This window comes from Danio rerio, chromosome 4, assembly GCF_052040795.2.
Source record: "Danio rerio strain M-AB ecotype USA chromosome 4, GRCz13ab, whole genome shotgun sequence".
Classification (NCBI taxonomy): Eukaryota; Metazoa; Chordata; class Actinopteri; order Cypriniformes; family Danionidae; genus Danio; species Danio rerio.
Genome location: NC_141024.2, coordinates 74,620,061 through 74,627,500, shown reverse-complemented (window position 1 = coordinate 74,627,500; position 7,440 = coordinate 74,620,061). Strand labels below are relative to the sequence as shown.

The 7,440-nt window shown below is 36.0% G+C and overlaps 1 protein-coding gene and 1 pseudogene across 3 annotated transcripts in view; both read left to right on the top strand.

Annotated features, from left to right (window-relative positions):
* The window catches only part of LOC141381860 (NACHT, LRR and PYD domains-containing protein 3-like), a 124,239-nt pseudogene that overhangs the window by 62,752 nt on the left and 54,047 nt on the right, over window positions 1-7,440 (top strand). The window lies entirely within an intron of this gene.
* Window positions 1-7,440, top strand: part of LOC147845313 (NACHT, LRR and PYD domains-containing protein 3-like) — an 82,561-nt gene that overhangs the window by 21,074 nt on the left and 54,047 nt on the right. The window lies entirely within an intron of this gene.

Genomic DNA, 7,440 nt, shown 5'->3' with positions numbered 1-7,440 from the left:
GACTTCATAGAGTTTATCCCATTAAAAATGTCTGTGTAAAACTGATATTGAGTCTGAATGCTGTTTTTCTGAAAGCTTTAATGAAGTTATTTTCACATTGATTCTGGTTTTGCCAATTTACTCCATATTTCTGGATTAATGTTGAAGCTTTTATTGCTCATTAAATTTAACATCATTTTCCTACTTATGAACATGTGATTTCGGGTTTTTATGTTGAGCATCGCTCTTTAAAAGATGCTGGTTTTATTATAAACTTTATTATATTATTATGTAAACTTCACATGCATAAATAAAAGTTTAGGAAAAGCAAAACCTCTCTTCATGATGCTAGAAAAAGAGATTCAAATGAATATAAAAGTGATTTCTAAGTCTGAAAATAGAAAAGCAAGTAAAACAGTCAGCATATGCTCCTCCTTTAACATATGTGCATATAAATGTGTGTATATATGTGTAACAGGGTTAAAATAATGTTTAATTGTCTTTCACCAGAATGGGCTATTTTGTTTATTTTGTGGTTGTTGAGAGACCTCTTGTGGCAACAGTGTGTAATTGTTTCTTTCACCTTTCACCTGCAAAGCCCCGCCTACCGCAGGAAATGGTTGCTGAATACAGGAAGGCAGGCACTTTTTTCCAGGGGTTTCAGTACGGCATGCACTAAATTCCAGGGGTTTCATTACCACGACGCAAAATGGGCGTGGCTAGGTCGGTGTTTTGGAAACGCCCCCTTAAAAAAAAAACAATACTGAGAGGTCACCGATCATGCGCAGTACAGGTTCTTTTTTAGCGCGGTCATTTCAAACAGGATGATTATGGATAAAGAACCTACCGCTGTGGATAACGAAGGAAAAAAACAATCATACAGGTTATTTTTTTGTTGTTATAATGTTATATTTTAAAGATTTCATTAGCAAGAACAGCTGACCTCGTTTTAATCCGGTTTACTGTCTCTGGGCTTTTGTACTTCCATTTTAAACCAAATAATAATGGTTGTGGTAAGATTAACCGTGTTTTTGTAGTTTAAAATATGGTATTCAGTCATGTTTAAACAAATAAATACCACATTTTCTGTAATAAATCGTGGTTAATTTTTCTTTCTCGATCTTAGTTAATTAACATAACTCATATTTATTTTCTATTTTTATTTAAAGTCATCATACACAAAACACCTGGGATCAGGACAGGTATCTGATGTTACTGTATATAAAAGTGATCATACATGAAACACCTGGGATCAGGACAGGTATCTGATGTTAAATAATATAAAAGTGATCATACATGAAACACCTGGGATCAGGACAGGTATCTGATGTTACTGTATATAAAAGTGATCATACATGAAACACCTGAGATCAGGACAGGTATCTGATGTTACTGTATATAAAAGTGATCATACATGAAACACCTGGGATCAGGACAGGTATCTGATGTTAATATATATAATATAAAAGTGATCATACATGAAACACCAGAGATCAGGACAGGTATCTGATGTTAATGTATATAAAAGTGATCATGCATGAAACCCCTGAGATCAGGACAGGTATCTGATGTTACTGTATATAAAAGTGATCATACATGAAACACCTGGGATCAGGACAGGTATCTGATGTTACTGTATATAAAAGTGATCATACATGAAACACCTGGGATCAGGACAGGTATCTGATGTTACTGTATATAAAAGTGATCATACATGAAACACCTGGGATCAGGACAGGTATCTGATGTTACTGTATATAATATAAAAGTGATCATACATGAAACACCTGGGATCAGGACAGGTATCTGATGTTAATGTATATGATATATAAAGTATTTGACACAAAAGCCCTGGGATCGGGACAGGTATCTTAAGTTATAACAGTATTAATGTAATCTGAGAGGTATCTTAAGTTTATTTGTTTAATATAACATACACTGACTTCACATGAAACACCTTCGATCAGGACAGCTATTTTGTACTGCATATAAAAGGCATTGGACACGAAAGCCCTGCGAATACGTACAGGTATCTGAATCAAACGGCTGTTTTCACAATCTGCGCATGATCCGTGACCTATGCAAATTCACAGATAGGCCACGCCCACCCGATGACGCAGTAGCGGTTACGCTGTACTGAAACGGCAGGCACTTTTTTCCAGGGGTTTCAGTACAGCGTAACCGCTACTACGTCATCGGGTGGGCGTGGCCTATCTGTGAATTTGCATAGGTCACGGATCATGCGCAGATTGTGAAAACAGCCGTTAGATTCAGATACCTGTACGTATTCGCTGGGGTTTCGTGTCAAATGCCTTTTATATGCAGTACTAAATAGCTGTCCTGATCGCAGGTGTTTCATGTGAAGTCAGTGTGTTATATTAAACAAATTAACTTAAGATACCTCTCAGATTACATTAATACTGTTATAACTTAAGATACCTGTCCCGATCCTACGGCTTTTGTGTCAAATACTTTATATATCATATACAGTAACATCAGATACCTGTCCTGATGCCAGGGGTTTCATGTATAATTACTTTTATATTAGTTAACATCAGATACCTGTCCTGATCCCAGGTGTTTCATGTATGATCACTTTTATATTATATACAGTAACATCAGATACCTGTCCTGATCCCAGGTGTTTCATGTATGATCACTTTTATATTATATACAGTAACATCAGATACCTGTCCTGATCTCAGGTGTTTCATGTATGATCACTTTTATATACAGTAACATCAGATACCTGTCCTGATCTCAGGGGTTTCATGTATGATCACTTTTATATACATTAACATCAGATACCTGTCCTGATCCCAGGGGTTTCATGTATGATCACTTTTATATACAGTAACATCAGATACCTGTCCTGATCTCAGGGGTTTCATGTATGATCACTTTTATATACATTAACATCAGATACCTGTCCTGATCCCAGGGGTTTCATGTATGATCACTTTTATATTATATACAGTAACATCAGATACCTGTCCTGATCCCAGGTGTTTCATGTATGATCACTTTTATATTATATACAGTAACATCAGATACCTGTCCTGATCCCAGGGGTTTCATGTATGATCACTTTTATATACAGTAACATCAGATACCTGTCCTGATCCCAGGGGTTTCATGTATGATCACTTTTATATACATTAACATCAGATACCTGTCCTGATCTCAGGTGTTTCATGTATGATCACTTTTATATACATTAACATCAGATACCTGTCCTGATCCCAGGTGTTTCATGTATGATCACTTTTATATTATATACATTAACATCAGATACCTGTCCTGATCCCAGGTGTTTCATGTATGATCACTTTTATATACAGTAACATCAGATACCTGTCCTGATCCCAAGGGTTTCATGTATGATCACTTTTATATTATATACAGTAACATCAGATACCTGTCCTGATCCCAGGGGTTTCATGTATGATCACTTTTATAAACAGTAACATCAGATACCTGTCCTGATCCCAAGTGTTTCATGTATGATCACTTTTATATACATTAACATCAGATACCTGTCCTGATCCCAGGTGTTTCATGTATGATCACTTTTATATACAGTAACATCAGATACCTGTCCTGATCCCAGGTGTTTCATGTATGATCACTTTTATATTATATACAGTAACATCAGATACCTGTCCTGATCCCAGGGGTTTCATGTATGATCACTTTTATATACATTAACATCAGATACCTGTCCTGATCCCAGGTGTTTCATGTATGATCACTTTTATATACATTAACATCAGATACCTGTCCTGATCCCAGGGGTTTCATGTATGATCACTTTTATATTATATACAGTAACATCAGATACCTGTCCTGATCCCAGGTGTTTCATGTATGATCACTTTTATATTATATACATTAACATCAGATACCTGTCCTGATCCCAGGTGTTTCATGTATGATCACTTTTATATTATATACAGTAACATCAGATACCTGTCCTGATCCCAGGGGTTTCATGTATGATCACTTTTATATACAGTAACATCAGATACCTGTCCTGATCCCAGGGGTTTCATGTATGATCACTTTTATATTAAATACAGTAACATCAGATACCTGTCCTGATCTCAGGTGTTTCATGCATGATCACTTTTATATACATTAACATCAGATACCTGTCCTGATCTCAGGTGTTTCATGTATGATCACTTTTATATACATTAACATCAGATACCTGTCCTGATCTCAGGTGTTTCATGTATGATCACTTTTATATACATTAACATCAGATACCTGTCCTGATCCCAGGGGTTTCATGTATGATCACTTTTATAAACAGTAACATCAGATACCTGTCCTGATCCCAGGTGTTTCATGTATGATCACTTTTATATACATTAACATCAGATACCTGTCCTGATCCCAGGTGTTTCATGTATGATCACTTTTATAAACAGTAACATCAGATACCTGTCCTGATCCCAGGTGTTTCATGTATGATCACTTTTATATACATTAACATCAGATACCTGTCCTGATCCCAGGGGTTTCATGTATGATCACTTTTATATACAGTAACATCAGAAACCTGTCCTGATCCCAGGGGTTTCATGTATGATCACTTTTAAATTAGATAACATCAGATACCTGTCCTGATCCCAGGTGTTTTGTGTATGATGACTTTAAATAAAAATAGAAAATAAATATGAGTTATGTTAATTAACTAAGATCGAGAAAGAAAAATTAACCACGATTTATTACAGAAAATGTGGTATTTATTTGTTTAAACATGACTGAATACCATATTTTAAACTACAAAAACACGGTTAATCTTACCACAACCATTATTATTTGGTTTAAAATGGAAGTACAAAAGCCCAGAGACAGTAAAACGGAGTAAAACGAGGTCAGCTGTTCTTGCTAATGAAATCTTTAAAATATAACATTATAACAACAAAAAAATAACCTGTATGATTGTTTTTTTCCCTCGTTATCCACCGCGGTAGGTTCTTTATCCATAATCATCCTGTTTGAAATGACCGCGCTAAAAAAGAACCTGTACTGCGCATGATCGGTGACCTCTCAGTATTGTTTTTTTTTTAAGGGGGCGTTTCCCAAACACCGACCGAGCCACGCCCATTTTACGTCGTGGTAATGAAACCCCTGGAATTTAGTGCATGCCAATACGGGAAGGCGGTTGGTAAAATGTGCTCCAGCTAAATGTGACAAGTTTAGTATTTTAACACATATTAATAACACATACAAGCCCAATATGAACATTACGTGATGTTTTAGATCAAATCTGTCGAGTGATTGCCGTGTGTGACCTACTTTGTGTGGTTAAATTTGCTCATGCTGTGTGTAGCTGGAATGATGACATTAATATGTGCAGGGGGATTTCTTACTATTTGTTTGGGGTTTTTTAGATGCATGTTTAAATGCATACTGTTGCCAGAGGATGTATATTTCTGTTACAGAATAAACAACGCAGAATGCAGTTCTCTGTGTCCGCCTGAGTGATTTGTGTCATCAGGAAGAGAAGCGTTACATGTGCATTTCCTGTAGTAAAACAGCACTTAATAACTCTTGGTGATAACTAAAATTGAAAAAACTAATGTTTTTATTATATTTGTGTAATTTAATAATCATATACCCTCTCCTCTGTTGATTTTGTTGTGTTAGAAAACTACATGCTGGTTCTTGTTAATAAAAAAAATTGTGTTGTGGTAACAGCAGTGTGTGTGTGTGCGTGTGTGTGTGTGTGTGTGTGTGTGTGTGTGTGTGTGTGAGAGAAAGCTCCAGAATACACAGCCAGTCTTGAACAGAGAGCTTGAGTTCAGTCTTTCTGCTCATCAGGTCGGTCATAACTCTACACTCAGTGTCTGAATCTTCCTCAGCACATCGGCTTTCACATCGCTATAACTGATGCGTTTTAGAAACACAGCTATAACAGTCAGAGAAACATTTGCTGATCTCCATGATGGTGAGGTCAAATTAAATATCTTTAATAAATATAAACCTCGGTTGATTGTCAAATATTCTTACAGAAATGAAGTCAAGCTGTACTCAGTGAAGCTGCTAATGCTGTTATTTGATTGAGTTGTTTAATCCTCTGTTTGAGTTCAGTTGCTTTGGTGTGACGCTGTGTCTGTAGTTTGATTTCTTCCTTCAGTTTCTTCTTCCTTCAGTGATTGTGCTTGTTAACAGCAGGTGTTCATCAGCAGGTGTCTGAATTCACTTATTTGTGGTCATTCACTCTGTCCAGTGGACTAAACTAATTGACTAGTGTAAGGGCCGGGTGAATGAGGGTGTAGGGCGAGATCAGACACTCTGATTAGTTTCTTAAAAACAGGGGTTTTCTACAAAGGTAGATACATGTTCCTCTGAATGACAAGGAGGCAAATCAGCTTCTAACGCCGAGAGGGTTATTTTACCTTTATCTAACTCTAGAATTTTAACACTTTACTCTGAATTACCACAACACTTGAACTTTAACACCAATGAATTTGCCGTGTAGTCTTCTCACTACATCTAAAAGTGTCTCCACAGATTGTGGTTCAGTCGTTCACAAGCAATAAAATGAGTAAAATATTATTTTAATAATGAAGAATATCTGGATAAGGAAAAGATCATAAGTGTCACTATAAACCCTAAATGAACCCAGTTTACCTCTGCACACGACATCCGTGCCTTTAAATAATATATTCAGCTTCATTTATTGTGTTTCCACTAAACTATTTCATCTTATCAAGAGGGAAAAGATGTATAATCATGAATCTTGTTCTCCTGCAGATCTAAATATCAAGGATAAATCATATATAACAACATTTATATTAGAAAAATCCTATTTGCAGATTTGTTTTCTGCCCACAGAAATAGTTTAATGAAACATTATGTTCTCCCAGAAGTTGTGTTCAGATATCTACAGAATCTTTTCTTAATAAAGGAAATAAAAGGCATTTAAAACAGTGCAGGTCTCATCAGCTGGTTAAAGGACGACTAGAGGAAAATGAGCTGTGTTTCTGTTTTACTCTGCAGAAAACTCACACTGACTTATTATCGTATTGTTCTGAACATTTTGAGAAATGACGACGATAAAGGGTGTAAAACATCTGTAAATGAGTGATCATCATATAATCCAAACCTTTCATTAAAGCTGTCCTGTTCTCATCTTACCGCAATTTAGACAAGCTTTTACAACCATTTCAATCACTGACCACTCTATATACAACCACAGCATCAATAAACACACTGCCTTAACTATGATTTTAATCTATGTGAATAAAGACAGATTAACAGATATATTGATTAAATAGGAGAGTGATCACCAAACACCTTCACTAATAGACAGATAATACAGTTAAACTCAAATGAGGAGCTGCAAACAATAAACAAGATACAAACTGCAAGAACTAGGGCGACACGGTGGCTCAGTGGTTACCACTGTCTCCTCATAGCTAGAAGGTAACTGGTTCGAGCATTAGC